Below are 17062 nucleotides of genomic sequence, written 5' to 3'. Positions count from 1 at the left end.
TTCAGACCCTTCAGTTTCTTTAGCACCCTCTCCTTAGTGATAGCAACTACACTCACTTCTACCCCCTAACACTCTTGAATTGTTAGCAGACTGCTAGTGCCTTCCACAGAATCATATTCAGAATCAGGTTTAATATCATCGTCATATGCCATGATATTTGTTGTTTCGCAGCAGCAGAACATCACAACAGATAGTAATAAAAACTATAAATTACAACAAGTATATATAAAAATAACTTAAATATGTAATGCAAAATGAAAGGGGAAACATACTGGGGAAGTGCTCATGGGTTCATTGTCCATTCAAAAATCTGATGGCGGAGGGAATGAAGCTGTATCTAAACATTGAATGTCTTCTTGCTCCTCTACCTCTTCCTTGATGAGGTAGGATTTTGGTATTCTCTTCTCAATGAGGAGAGAATGGAGGTTCTTAATGATGGATGCCACCTTCTTGAGACATTGCCTTTTAATGGATTCCTGGATGCTGAAGAGGCTGGTGCCTATAATACAGCTGGCTGAATTTAGAAATCTGTTGCTTTCTTCTGATTCTGTGCGGTGGTCCCTCCATACCAGATGGTGGTGCATCCAATTAGAATGCTCCCCATGGTACCTCTGTCGAAATTTGCGAGTTTTTGGTGACACACCAATTCTCCTCAAGCTCCTAATGAAATATAGACACTGTTGTGCCTTTATTGGAATTGCATCAATATATTGGGATCAGGATAGATCCTCAGTGATGTCGACATCCAGGAACTTGAAGCTGCTCACCCTTCTTATCTCTTGAAGGAGGACTGTGAAGACTGACATAAAATACTTTTCAAGTTTGTCCACCATAACTACCTCCTCAGCGTCCTTTTCCAGCAGTCCAATATCCAGTCTTGCCTTTTTTTTTTTAAAAAAACTCATATCTGAAAAACTTTTGGTGTTCTCTTTGACATTTTTGGCTAGCTTACTTTCATATTTCATCTCTTTGCTCCTTATTGCTTTCTTATTTCTGGTGGTTTTTAAAAGCGTCCCAATCCTATAGACTCCCACTTACTTTACTATATTATATGCCCTCTTTTTACCTTTATGTTGTCTTTTGCTTTATGTTGTTTTCCACTTCTCTTATCACCCATGGTTGCCCTATCCTGCCTTTAGAATACTTATTCATCTTTTGAAATCATTTTTCCTGCGCCTTCCATATTTCCCCTAGAAACTCCACTCATTGCTGATTTGCCATCATCCCTGCTGGTTTTCCCTTCCAATCAACCTTGGCCGGCTCCTCTCTCATACCTCTCTAATTCCCTTTACTCTACTGTAATACTGATGCATTTGACTTTAGCTTCTCAAACTGCAGGGTGAATTCTATCATATTATGATCACTGCCTCCTAAGGGTTCATTTACCTTAAACTCTCTAATCCAAAATCAATTCAATCTGGAATTGCCATTTTCCTAGTGGATGCCACCACAAGCTGCTCTAAACAGCCACCTCGTAGGCATTCCACAAATTCCCTCTCTTTGGATCCAGCACCAACCTGATTTTCCCAATCTAATTGCATACTGAAATCCCCCTTGACTATTGTGGCATTGTCCTTATTACATCACTTTTTTTTATTTCCCATTGAAATTTGTATTCCACTTCCTGGCTGCTGGCTGGGGGTTTGCATACAACTCCGATCAGAGTCTTTTTATCCTTACTGTTTCTTAACTCTACCCATAAAGATTCTACATCTTTCAATCCTATGTCACCTTTTTCGAAGGATTTGATTTCCTTTTTTAAACTAGTGGAGCCTCCCCAACCCCTCTGTCTGTTCTTTCGATACAAGCTGTGCCCTTGATTATTCTTTGAAGCATTCAGGAATCTTTCTCATTCAATATCTGGGATCCATCCATCCTTCCTAGTCATATCAGTAATAGATCAAGGGAGATTGGGAGGAATTCAGAAGAAACATAAGCAAGGATATCATTGCCAAGCAGTTCCTCCTGTACCTTATCAATAACATGCTCTAGGATCTTACATTATCCATGAGTGCTTGGGAGAATTTAAGTACATCCTCTGAGAAATGAGAACAATGTGTGCTGGATTCAAGCTTTTAATTGGTCCCTCACATGCACTTTTTAAACCAGGGGCAAACCAGCCTTAGAAATGTTAGTGATAGTTTTCTCATTAAATTGGTTTGGCAACTGGGTGAAAGCTCAACAACAGGGGAAAACTATGTAATTACTGTTAATGCTGGAGCTCAACGTGAGTCATCAAGCCATAGAGAATGGAATTCACACTTTAGCATCAATTTCATGAGATTGGCCTGGATCCTGAATTCAATCTCTCAGTAAATAGTTGGCCAAACAAAACCCAGTGCTTTAAACATGACTAATAAGGGACCTTGATTTGAGTGAGTTTTAATAGCTTTCCCATGCTGAGTACAGAAAAATTGACAAGGGTGTGTAGGATGTGATTAAATGTTGCAGTTATGAGGAGAGACAGGATCAGCCGGCTTAGTTTTATTTAGAGTGGTGGAGAGTGTGTGTGTGTGTGTGTGTGTGTGTGTGTGTGTGTGTGTGTGTGTGTGTGTGTGTGGCGCGTGCGTTTGTGCGTGCAATCAAGATCACACACACAAAAAAGTTATAATAGTACCAATAGTGAAAAGCTCTTTTTCGAAACAGAGTGGTCTAGAACTTTGGGGTTTTGATGAGACGTGCAGAACATTTTTCGGAATCTGAAATACTTTATCTGAGTGGGTGTTGGAGGGAGGCAACTGTCACAACAGTATCAAAGTGCCAGGTGAATCACCAAAGCATAGAAGGCTATGGACCAAGTGCTGGTAAATTAGATCAGTATAATATGCAAAAACTCGACAACTCAATCTAAAAGCTACCCTGGAGCAGACTGTGGAAACGACCACGTACCAGTCATTTGCAAAATGAAAATAAAGATGAGAAAATTAAAGAAACCAAAAAGATCAGAATCACTGGATTATCAACAACTACAAAACAACCCTCATCTGAAAACAGAATACACAATCAAGGTGAAAAACTTTTCAATTGATGCAGGATAAAGGAGGCAAATCTTCCTGGGACATACTGAAGGAATCCATGGTTGTAGCTGCAAAAGAAACCATCCCACGAAAAGAACGGAAAAGTAAGAAGAAATGGATAACTGAAGATATAATACAATTGATGCAACAAAAACAGACAATCAAACTAAGAGACAGCGAAGAATACAAACATCTTGATAAGACAATAAAAAGAAAATGCAGAGAAGCTAAAGACAGATGGCTAAGTGAGAAATGCTCCAAGATAGAAATGCTACAAACCCATAACTCTGGAACAAAGTTGATGCACAATAAGATTAAAGAACTAACAGGGAAATTACCTTGCTCAGCAAGTGGATGCATCAAGGCAAAAGAACATTATGAACAAAGAGGAAATCCTAAACAGATAGACAGAATATATAAAAGAACTTTTTGAAGACCAAAGAGGAGAAAAACCGAACATGAAGAAGAATCTTGAAGGACCTAGCATTCTAAAATCAGAAATTCGAGCGGCCGTAAATAAAACAAAACATAACAGAACAACTGGTCCAGACAACATCGCTGTTGAAATGATACTGGCCTTAGAAGATTTTGGAATAGAGAAAATAACAGAAATAGCAAATGAAATCTATGATCATGGGGAGATACCTGATGATTTAAGTAAATCAGTGTTCGTCACACTTCCAAAGAAAGAGGGAGCAACAGAATGCGAGTTACATCGTACAATAAGCCTGATGAGCCACGTGACAAAAATTATTCTCAGAGTAATCGCGATGAGAACAAGACACTGTATAAAACCAGACATCAGTAAAGAACAATGCGGCTTTGTGGAAAACACTGGAACCAGAAATGCAATTTTCATGCTATGGATGATCTGTGAACGAGCCATCCAGGTACAAAAAGACATCTACCTATGTTTCATTGACTATACAAAAGCTTTTGACACTGTCAGACAGCAAGATCTTCTGGAAATGCTTCAAGATCTTGACATAGATGGGAAAGATATACGTTTCTTGAGAAACTTATACTGGAACCAGACAGCATCCATCAGAATAGAAGAAGTGGGTGAGTATGTGAATATCATGAGAGGAGTCAGGCAAGGTTGTGTCTTTTTGCCAGACTTATTCAACCTGTATAGTGAAAATATCTTAAGAAGTTTCAAAGACATCAAAGGATTCCCAATTGGAGGCCATAATATAAATAACATCAGATATGCTGATAACATCGTACTAATAGCTGACTCAGAAACAAAACTTCAAGAACTACTCACTATAGTGGCAGCAGAAAGTAATCGCAGAGGCCTCTTAATCAACACCAAGACGACAGAAAGCATGGTCATCTCCAGAAAGACAAACATCCCACAATGTTTGATCAAGATCAGAAATACAAACATCAAACAAGTCAACAAATTCAAATACCTTGGCAGCCTAACAAGTAATGGCAGGTGCGACACAGATATCAAATACAGAATAGCAATGGCGAAAGAAGTTTTCCAAAAAATGAAGACCATATTAACAGACAGAAAGATGAGCACATACACTAAAAACAGAATACTGCAGTGGTACATTTATTCTATCCTGACTTATGGAAGTGAATGCTGGATCATTTCTCCAGCAATGGAAAAGCGACTAGAAGCAACTGCATTATGGTTCTACAGGAGAATGTTAAAAATATCATGGACACACACACACACATCAAATGAAGAAGTTCTCAGAAGAGCCCAAGCAGTTCGATCACTCATAAAAGAAAGACAACTCAGATTCCTAGGACACGTCATGCGGAAAGATGAACTAGAAAAACTCATACTCTCTGGAAAGATTGAGGGGAGCAAACCTAGAGGAAGACTTTGGCTTATGTACATCAAAAGCATAGCCAGGTGGCTACACATCGAGGAAATGGAAGTCATCCAAAAAACGAAGGATAGGTCTATATGGAAATCCATTGTCACCAAAGTCCACATCGGATATGGTACTTGGTTAGCACTTGGTTAGCATATATGTGATGGGCTGAAGGACCTGTTTCTTCTACGTGACTCTGTGACTCTATAAAGAGCAATGATTTTTCATATTGTCTACCAAAATACATCAAGACACATTATTGATATACTCAGAAATATCTTCAACAAAGTGATTATTTGCAAGACAATACACATTCTATGTACATCTTGAGACCTGAAGATTGATTATTGCAGAATGTCAGTGACAGTCTCACACAACTGCAAAATAAGCACAACACATGACTGTCCAATCTGGGTCATATCTGGAATACACAGAAGTCATTGGATGAACACTGCTGTACCTCACTGTACTTGAGCACACAGCAATATGCTTCACTTGACTTACAAATTATTTCTTCCAATATGGTCATCCATTGAACTTCACCTAAAAGCTGGTGGTGGGGAGTCTGCTACTATCTTATATCAGGTGAGGTTGAACTCGTGCAATATCCCTGATCTATTTAACTGGAGGGTGACAAGATTCTGGGGAAGGATGTGGGAACTTATGTGTTTATTTATTTGCATTTTATCAAATGGCTTTAATCATTTCAATTACTGGAGTTAGAGATTTCTAGAGAGATACAATTTGGAAACAGGCCCCTCCCTTGCCCTCATAACCTGCCTATCACCTCTCTCTGGTTCTCCACCTACTTCCCTTTATTCCATGGTCCACTGTCATCTACTATCAGGTTCCTTCTTCTCAGCCCTTTAGCTCTTCTACATATCACCTCCCTCCTTCCACCGCCTTCTTATTCTGGCTTTCTTTTATCCCTTCCTTTCTAGCCCTGAAAGGTCTCAGCCTGAAACATCGACACTTCATTAGCCTCCATAGAAGCTACCTGACTTGTTGAGTTCCGCTGGCACTGAGTCCACATCACCATTAACCATCCATTTCTATTCATCATACATTATACACACACACACGCACACTTCCATGTTCGTAGAAGTGACAGTAACATTGGAAGTGCCTTGGGTTGGGAGCTTTATTATCTATGACTAGAAGTGCTAAACTGCCCTAGTTGAGTAAGGAATTCAGTTAAAACTGAACGCTGGAGGTGTCATCCCACCTATGTCAAGCAAAAGAAAATCTGCAGATGCTGGGAATCCAAAAAACCCACACAAAATGCTGGAAGAACTCAGCAAACCCACCTACATTGTGCGTTACCAAAGTGACCCATTTCAGACTTCATTCAGAAAGCAGAACATAGAAAAGGCCCTTCAGCCTGCAATGTAGTGCCAAACTAACTATACCAGTATCTAAGTATTTATCTAAACTAATCCCTTCTGCCTACACAATGTCCACCATCCCTCCATTCTCCACACAGTCATGTGTCTATCTTTAAAATACCCATTGTTGTATTTGCCTCCACTACCACACCAGGCACCCATCAGTCTGAGTGAAAAATTGCCCTGCACATCTGCTTTCAACTTTATCCCCGCTCACCTTAAATGAATCCCTCTAGAATTAATATAATATACAGGGGACATGGTAGCTTTGTGGTTAGCACAGGGTTTTACAGTGCCAGTGATTCAGGGCTTAATTACTGGCACTGCCTGTAAGGAGTTTGTGACCGTGTGGGTCTCCTCCATGTACTCCACTTTCCAGCCACATTCGAAAAGATGTACAGTTTAGGGTAGTAATTTCTGGATGTGCTCTGTTGGCTACACTTGCAGGCTGCCCCCAGCATATTCTTGGACTGTGTTGTTTATTGACCAAACAATATATTTCGTGGTTATGTTTCAATGTACATATGACAAATATACTTAATCTTCATCTTTATATTTGACATACTGGCTCTAGGAAAAAGATACCAGTTATCTACTCTTAGAAGTTTATAAGTCTCAAGGTGACATCTCTTTGAAACGGAGACATCGCTTTTTCCCTCAGTAGGGAGAGAGAGAACCTGTGGTATGTCAAATACTGGGTGAAAGCAGAGTCTTTGGAGCTCTGCAAGTCTGTGTCTTTGCTATTGCTTTCGCTGCATGCTTGAGAGCTTGGTGGTGGGTGCTGATGCTTTTTTTTTGCAGGTTGGGGGAGGGGATTCATTGATTGCTGCCGCTTATGCTCAGGAGGGAGGGGAGCTGGGGGGGTACTTTGGGGTTCTAACATTTAGCTGTTGTTCATTCGTTGGGGCACTCCTTTGTTTCTGTGGATGGTTGCGAAGAAAAAACATTTCAGGATGTATATTGTATGCATTTCTGACATTAAATGTGCCTTTGAAACCTTTGAAGTTGTATAATTTATACATTCTTTGATTATAAATTCAAAAATCAGATCTTCTCTCAGCCTCCACCACTTCAGAGAAAACAAGCCAAGTTTGTCCAACCCCTGTGTTTATAGTATATGCCCTCTAATCCAGGCAGCATCCTGGTAAACCTTTTCTGCACCATCTCCAAAGCCTTGACAGCTTTGCTATGATGAGATGATCGGAACTGAATGCAGTACTCCAGATGGGGACTAACTAGAGTTCTATTATAAGGCAACATTACATTCTTTACCCTTGAGCCCAGTGCTTCGTCTAATAAAAGCATGCAATGTTCATTCCGTAATATCTTATTAATATGTGCAGCCACTTTCACAGAGCCATGGACTTGCTCCTAAAGCACCATCAGCACATCAACACTATTAAGGCTTCTGCCTATAACCATCTTCTCTCACTTTATATTTGATCTCTCAAATCGCAACACCTCAAAGCTGGCTTTTCTTTAATTTGTTCACGGATTTATTTGCAACACATTGATCACATCACAGGCCTATCGATGTATTGTTCACCAGCATGGGTTTATTCTGCATCCTGGGCACATGGACAGGAGTTGGGTGCTGCCACTAGATGGGGAGTCACACTTTTCTCCTTCTTGTGCTACAACACAATTGAAACAGCAGTGGTTTCCTGAAAGGAAAATCCTGCCTGACTAAACTTCTGCAATTTTTTGAGGAAATTATTAGCAGGGTAGACAAAGGAGATGCAGTAGATGTGGTGTACTTGGATTTTCAGAAGTCCTTTGACAAGTGCTGCACATGAGGCTGCTTAGCGATGTAGGAGCCTATAGAATTACAGGGAAGTTACTAGCATGGTTGAAGCATTGGCTGATCGACAGAGATCCTATTCTGGCTGGCTGACAGTTACCAGTGGAGTTCCATAGGAGTCAGTGTTGGGACCGCTGCTTTTTACGATGTATGTCAATGATTTGGACTATGGGATTAATGGATTTGTGGCTAAATTTGCCAATGATACAAAGATAGGTGGAGGAGCGGGTGCTGTTGAGGAAACAGAGAGCCTGCAGAGAGACTTAGATAGTTTAGGAGAATGGGCAAAGAAGTGGCAAATGAAATACAATGTTGGAAAGTGTATGGTCATGCACTTTGGTGGAAGAAATAAACAGGCAGACTATTATTTAGATGGGGAGAGAATTCAAAATGTAGAGGTGCAAAAGGACTTGGTATTCCTTGTGCAGGATACCTTAAAGGTTAACCTCCAGTGGTGAAGAGGGTAAATACAATGTTGGCATTCATTTCTAAAGGTATAGAATACAAGAGCAGGGATGTGATGTTGAGGCTCTATAAACTGCTTGTGAGACCACACTTGGAGTATTGTGTACAGTTTGTGTGCAGAGAAATGTATACAATATACAACCAGAAATGATTTTTCTTCGCAACCATCCACGAAAACAGAGGAGTGCCCCAAAGAATGAACGACAGTTAAATGTTAGAATGCCAAAGTCCGCCCCCCCAGTTCTTCTTCCTCCTGTGCATAAGCGGCAGCAAGTGACAATCTCCCCTCCCCCAACTGGCAGAAAAAAAGCATTGGCACCCGCCACTGAGCACTCAAGCGTGAGCAAAGAAATAGCAAAGACACAGACTTACAGTTACCCTAAAGATTTCGCGTTTCACCCAGTATACGACATACCTCAGGCTCCCTCTCTCTCCCTAATAAGGGAGAAGGAAGTGTCTCCGTTTCACAGCGAGCAGGGAGACATAACAAACAACTCGCTGGTTTATGATGTTAAAAGTCTGTTATGTCGCTTTTTTCAAGCTCTGTGCCAGAAGATCTCAAAGATTTCGAGTTTCCAGGTACACAGCAGATATCCTCCCCCTCCCCACCAACTCCTCCGACGACACACCGGTCTCCTGCCATGACACCGACCCTCGATCCGCCCATCTGCCGAGGCCCAAGATCCTTGGCTTCCAAATCCAAGCCAGACTCTTAGGCCGAGCCCTTGATGTGCCAAACAACAACGGTCGGTTATAAAACCCTGAGAGTGGGTCCCATTCCTGCAAAGAACTGAAGTCATCATGTAACTCCAGGTCAGAGTCTTCCAAACAACCCTTAAAAGGAAAAAATAAAGATATTAAAGATGGAAATAGAGCTGTTACCAAAGATGTGAGCAAAGGAGTCGTCATTTAGCACCATCATTACTCCACTCCACCTCTTGCTTTATCTCTATCATCTGTAAATATGGCCGTAAAAACATTAATTCCGTCCTCCAAATCATCATCATATAACATAACAAGAAGCAGCCCTCATATTGGTTGTCACCAGCACCCAATCAGAATAAGCTCCCTTTACTCCCACTCTTTGCCTCCTGACAATCCGCCAATCTTCCATCCGTGCTAGTATCTTTGCTGTAATACCTGTGGGGAGAAGGTTTCCCCTGACTAGAAGGTCAACTTCAAAGGATCACTGGATTAAGTTTCAAGGTAGGAGATTTAGGCATGAGATGAAAGAATTTTTTCTTGATGAATGCGTGAAGTTTTTTTATGACAGGGTCTCCCATGGCCAAATTACTGAATACACGTATGGAGGACAAAGACACGGAAGGCATAACAGGGTTTACGTAGAGATTGGGAATATGGTACTGAGATAGGGAATACCATTAAATGTTCAACCAAATTCCAAATTCTGAATGGCATATTCCTAATTGTCTGTTTCTTTTCTCATTCATATTCCTAACGTTCTTATAACCAGAAAAAGCTCTGCAGAATTAGAGACATTATTTGAAAGTCTACTCACTGTTGAAAATGAACGCAAATGAGGTGATCAGAATTGAGAAATTTGCCCCCTGTTGTGTGTGCTAAAAGCAGAATACAGTGACGTACTTGCATTGAAGCTTACAGAGCCCGGAAATGAGGTTGACTAAGCAGAATTTATAATGTCGCATGCTTAGCATGTACAACACGGGATGAGTTTGAACCCCATCATTTTCTCTCTGCAGCCAGGGATTGAAGCCAAAATACACAGCTGATAAACAGTGGAGTTCCCGTAAACACCCATTCAACATCATCGCTGAGTCTAAACAGCTGAGAACAGTGAGGAAGGCAGCGTAAGCGCTGGGCTGTTTGATGAGACGCACAGGCAATAAACTTTAACTAAGTGCTAGACCAAACTCAATGTTTACAAGGCAGCTTCTGTGTCAACATTTCTCAATGGGAGACCTGAACAGCATGCAGATGCATATTAAAGGCCTTGTGATCATCTGCTGCCTCCATGCCAATGCCACCAGATGGCAAGGCACAATTGAGGCACAGTCGTTTTTGCTTCAGGATGGAATTGGTAAAAAATAAGTTGGATGTTTAACGTCAGGTTACCTGAGAACGTTGGTTCATGCTGCTTGGGTGAGCACTCTTCTGGAGAGAGACTGGGGTATTGCAATGAAAAGATTTAAGAGGCAGGAATCCTGAGTATCATAAAGGTTAGCTGAAAGCCAGAAGCAGACCCATTGTACCTAAAATGCTATCATCTCCTATGAGGCAAAACCAAGCGACATGTGTGATAACAAGGTTTCACTCCCAGATGAGCTCAATGCCTTTTATGCTCACTTTGACCAACAGATCATCTGTTATAAATGTGTATAAGATAATGAGAGGCATTGATTGTGTGGATAGTCAGAGGCTTTTTCCCCAGGGCTGAAATGTTTGCCATAAGAGGACACAGGTTTAAGATGCTGGGGAGTAGGTACGGAGGAGATGTCAGGGGTAAGGTTTGTTTTTTTTATTAAAAAAACACAGAGTGCTGAGTGCGTGGAATGGGCTGCCAGCAACAGTGGTAGAGGCAGATATGATAGGGTCTTTTAAGAGACTTTTGGATAGGTACATGGAGCTTAGAAAAATAGAGGGCTATGGTAAGCCTAGTAATTTCTAAAGATGCACAGTGCAAAATCTGACTGGTTGCATCATGGCATGGGTATGGAAGTAGTGCACATGAATGAAAAAGCCTACAAAAAGTAAGGGACACAGCATAGTCCATCACAGGGAAAACCCTCCCCGCTGTTGAACATATCCACTGTTAAACATAGGCTTCCACAAGAAAACAGGATCAAGGACCTCCACTATCCATCACCATCATTTTAAATTTTCTCAGCTCAAACTGCTAAAACCTGAAATGTGGGCATAGCCAAGCACATTCAGTTCTCAATTGCTAGGAGCTTTCAGACTATTCTAGTGGTGTTTGGTATTGTGGCTTTCTGGAGATTTACATAAATATTGTTGTGTAGGCCTAATTGTTTAATGCTATAGTGTAGTGACTTTAGGATGATACCAGTCATAGATATTACCATTGGGACAGTGTATACCCTGACCAAGTTACATAGTCTTTCAATTTCCTCTTTTAATTCAGCATATTTCTGATGTTTTTCACTTATTGATTTCTGTATGTAACGTCTGTTTGGAATTGCTATATCTTGCTTGTTTATCCTGTAATATTACATCCTGATGGTTATTATAGATTGTCCTATCCATAATAATTGATCTGTTCCAATATAATTTGTAAGGTTCTGACTCCAAAACTTAATCAGTCTTGATTTTACAGTAAGGAATGCTGTCTTTTATGAGTTGTAGTTTAAAGTTTTTGATGAATGATTTTTGCCACTTGATTATGCCTGTGTAGGTAATCAGATTCAGTTATATTGCTGCAAGATAGAAACACAAACAAAAAACCCACAATGCTGTGGCAAACATGTACTTACTTTAGAAATTACCTAGGGTACCCATAGCCCTCTATTTTTCTAAGCTCTATGTACCTATCCAAAAGTCTCTTAAAAGGCCGTATCATATCCGCCTCCACCACTGTTGCCGGCAGCCCTTTCCATGCACTCACCACTCTCTGTGTAAAAAAAAAACTTACCCCTGACATCTCCTCTGTACCTTCTTCCAAGCACCTTAAAATTATGCCCTCTCATGTTAGCCATTTCAGTCCTGGGAAAATGCCTCGGACTATCCACACGATCAATGCCTCTCATCATCTTCTACACCTCTATCAGTGCACCTCTCATCCTTTGCCACTCCAAGGAGAAAAGGCCGAGTTCACTTGACCTATTCTCATAAGGCATGCTCCCCAATCCAGGAGACAACCTTGTAAATCTCCTCTGCACCTTTTCTATGGCTTCCACATCCTTCCTGTAGTGAGGTGACCAGAACTGAGCACAGCACTCCAAGTGAGGTCTGACCAGGGCCCTATATATCTGTAACATTACTTCTCAGCTCATTAGCTCAATCCCACGATTGAAGGTCATGCACCATATGCTTTCTTAACCCAGAGTCAACCTGCGCAGCAGATTTGAGTGTCCTATGGACTCGGACCCCAAGATCACTCTGATCCTCCACACTGCCATGAGTCTTACCATTAATACTATATTCTGCCATCATATTTGACCTACCAAAATGAACCACTTCACACTTATCTGGGTTGAACTCCATCTGCCACTTCTCAGCTCAGTTTTGCATCATATCAATGTCCCAAGGTAACCTCTGACAACCCTCCCAATTATCCACAGCATCCCCAACCTTTGTGTCATCAGCAAATTTACTAACCCATCCCTCCACTTCTTCATCTAGGTCATTTATAAAAATCACCAAGTGAAGGGGTCCCAGAACAGATCCCTGAGGCACACCACTGGTCACTGACCTCCATGCAGAATATGACCTGTCTACAAGCAATTTTTGCCTTCTGTGGACAAGCCAACTCTGGATCAAAAAAGCAATGTCACCTTGGATTCCATGCCTCTTTACTTTCTCAATAAGCCTTGCATGGGGCACCTTATCAAATACCTTGCTGAAATCCATATGCACTACATCTACTGCTCTACCTTCATTAATGTGTTTAGTCCCATCCTCAAAAAATTCCATCAGGCTTGTAAAGCATGACCTGCCTTTGACAAAGCCATGTTGACTGTTTCTGATCATATTATGCCTCTACAAATATTCATAAATCCTGCCTCACAGGATCTTTTCCAACAATTTACCAACTACTGAAGGAAGACTCACTGGTCTATAATTTCCTGGGCTATCTCTACTCCCTTTCTTGAATAAGGGAACAACATCTGCAATCCTCCAATCCTCTGGAAACTCTCCCATCCCCATTGATGATGCAAGGATCATTGCCAGAGGCTCAGCAATCTTCTCCCTCACCTCCCACAGTAGCCTGAGGTACATACTGTTCGGTCCCTGAGACTTATCTCATTTATCCAAAAGCTCCAGCACATCCTCTTTCTTAATATCTACATGTTCAAGCTTTTCAATCTGCAGCAAATCGTCCCTACAATCGTCAAGATACTTTTCCATAGTGAATACTGAAGCAAAGTATTCATTAAGTACCTCTGCTATCTCCTCTGGTTCCATACACACTTTTCCACTGTCACACTTGATTGGTCCTATTCTCTCACGTCTTATCCTCTTGCTCTTCACATACTTGTAGAATACCTTGGGTTTTCTTTAATCCTACTCACCAAGGCCTTCTTTTGGCCCCTTCCGGCACTCCTAATTTCATTCTCAAGCTGTTTCCTGCTAGCCTTATAATCTTCTAAATCTCTATCATTACATAGTTTTTTGAACCTTTTGTAAGCTTTTCTTCTCTTCTTGACTAGATTTTCAACAGCCTTTGTACACCATGGTTCCTGTACTCTGCCATCCTTTCCCTGTTTCATTGGAATGTACCTATGCAGAACATCATGCAAATATCCCCTGAACATTTGCCACTTTTCTGCCATACATTTCCCTGAAAACATATATTCCCAATTTATGCTTCCAAGTTCCTGCCTAATAGCTTCATATTTCCCCTTACTCCAATTATGCGCTTTCCTAACTTATCTGTTCCTATCCCTCTCCAATGCTATGGAAGAGGAGATAGAATTGTGATCACTATCTCCAAAATGCTCTCCCACTGAGAGATCTGACAGTTGACCAGGTTCAAGATCCTGTTATGTGTTGGATTGTTTCTGGTTTCTCTTGGCATTTTCTGTTTTATCATCCTGAATTTGTTGGCTTTTCATTTTGTATTTTTGATCATTTGTTGTGTTAACCACCTGGTTCTGCATTGTCACAAGGAACCCCTCTGCTTCTGGGAAGAGGTACACATCACTAAACTTAAATGAAAGCACAACCCAGAAAGTGAAGAAATTATCACTATAGAAGGAAACGTTGGGCCAAGCAAACTAATTTCTCAATTTTTTAATTGTCCAACACTGAGCCAGGCATTCAACACTTCCTTGTCAACACCTAGTCTGTCCAGATCATGAAGATGTCTTCCACAGAAGATCATGCTCTTCCATTGTTTCACTTTTCCTTCTGTAGTGATAGTTTCTTCTTTATCAGAGTTGTGCTTTTATTTAAGTTTAAAGGAATTGCTCATGTCACGTGGAGTGTTGAATCCTGTCTTCATTGTTGAAAATGTATCCTTAGACGTTTTGTATGACTGTTGTGTAAATTTTTTAATGTCCGTTATTCCTCTTCCATCCCAAGTATTGTTAATCTAAGTGTGTTCGAGAGCACATAGTGTTGTCTAAAATTAATCATTTCAGTTCTTATTTTTCTTAAATTTTTCGGATTGGTTTCAGGTATTATGCCAAAAAATACTTTAAAAAAGGTATAGTGAGAGGGTTTATTGCCTTTGTTATATTTTTACCATTGGGATCTGTTTGGCAGATTTTCTTAAGCCGTGAAGTAAATTCTGTTGAAAGCTTTCCCTTTGTCACAGTATGATCTATTTTCTTTCTTTGTCAATATCCCAAATACTTGTGTTTCATATTCATCCATCGGTTGCATTGTATTCTGCCACTGTTTTATATTCTACTAGCTCTATTGCACCTCTCTTTATGTTTAATGTGCTGCACTTATTTAGTCCAAAGTTCATGTTTACAGCTTTAGAAAATAGTTCTAATATTTGAACTAATTGCTTTAGCTTCACTGATGAAAGAGCATATAATTTCAAATCATCCATGTATAGAAGGTGTGTCAAGGTATAATTCATTTGGTTGTTTCTGATTTGATACCCAATTTTCACCCAATTCAGTAAATTGGAGAACAGGTTTTTTGGTAGTCAATAAAACATGAAAGATTTCTGCTTTTCTGCCAGGCTTGGTTTAGAATTACAGAATCTATTACCAGTTGTTCTTTACATCCTTTCATACCCTTACAGCACCTTTTCTGCTCTTCTGTAAGTATATTATGGTTATCTAAGTGGTGATTAGTTGCAAGATGCATGATGTCACAATTTTATATATAATTCGTAAACAATAATAGGACGATACTTTGAAAGGCTATTTGTGGTTTCTCCTTTAGGTAAGATACAAGTTTTACATTCTCTTACCTACAGGAGAACTTTTTCAGGATTTTTAAGAAAATTATTGATATATTAATAGGTACAAATGAAAGTTAACAATTTTTAATACCAATAACTATTATTATCACTGCTGGTACTTTTCCAGTTGAGAGTACTTTTTTTATAACTGCTTTGATCATATCCATTGTAACTTCAGTGTTTGCATGTCTTCAGTTATGTAAGTGTATTCCTAATCCTCCATCTTGCTTCGTGATTGTGTGTCACCCTGTATAACCAGATATTAGACACAAAGGTAATTATCTGTGTTTGGTGTTATGTTCCTGTGTGTAGTTCTTCAAATGTTTCAAGTTTTCCTAAATATTGTGGTAATATAATATTGTTGGGAGTATTAACAAATTTTGCATATTTGATGATTATTTGTTTTTTTATTTGCACAGTTCATCTACTTTTGCACATTGGTTGATTGTCCACTTTTGTGTTTAGTTTTTCACTGATTCTATTCTGTTTCTTTGTAGCCACTCTCAATATCTGCAAGAGATGAAATACCAGACTAGTAATTTGGGATGTTTCTATGAGATCCCCCTTCATTCTCCTGAACTCCAGGGAATACAGCCCAAGAGTTGCCAGACATTCTTCATACCATAACCCTTTCATTCCTGCACACAATACTCCAAGTGTGGTTGTGTTTTTTGTGGATGGTTGCGGAAAAAAAGCATTTCAGGATGTATGTTGTATACATTTCTATGACATTAAATTGGACCTTTGAACCTCTGAAAGTGTGTGAAGGGGCAGGGATTGCTGAGGAAGCAGGGAGTCTGCAGAAAGACTTGGGAAAACGGGCAAAGAATGGGCAGATGGACTACGGTGTTGGGATGCGCATGGTCATGCACTTTGGTAGAAGGAACAAAGTCATAGACTATTTTTAAAATGGGAAGAAAATTCAAAAAATAGAGGTGCAGCATTACGTGAGTCCTCGTGCAGAATTCTCTGAAGGTTAACTTGCAGGTTGAGCTGGTGGCAAGGAATGTTAATATTGCATTTGCCTTTTTTTCCCAAGAGGACAAAAATACAAGAACAAAGATGTGATGCTAAGGCTTTACAAGGCATTGGCCAGAATGAACTTAGAGTATTATGAGCAATTTTAGGCATTTTACCTAAGTGAAGATGTGCCGGCTTTGGAGAGGGCCCAGAGGAATTTCGCGAGAAAGATTCCAGAATGAAACGGTTAATGTTTGAGGAGTATTTGATTGTCCTTGACCTGTACTCACTGGAGTTTGAGGAACGAGGAGGGAATCTTATTAAAACATAAGAAATATTGAAAGGCCTAGATAGAGTGGATGTGGAAAGGATGTTTCCCATTGTGGGTTTGACGGACCAGATCTGCACAAGTAATTTCTCCCTCCCGCCCCACTGACCCAGTAGCCCTGTAATTCTCATTATCCTTGTGTGGCAGTGCTGATATTAAGCTTATCGGGTGCACACACTTGGCTAACATGTAG

This window comes from Mobula hypostoma, chromosome 1, assembly GCF_963921235.1.
Source record: "Mobula hypostoma chromosome 1, sMobHyp1.1, whole genome shotgun sequence".
NCBI classification, from domain to species: domain Eukaryota; kingdom Metazoa; phylum Chordata; class Chondrichthyes; order Myliobatiformes; family Myliobatidae; genus Mobula; species Mobula hypostoma.
This window is presented reverse-complemented; position numbering follows the sequence as displayed.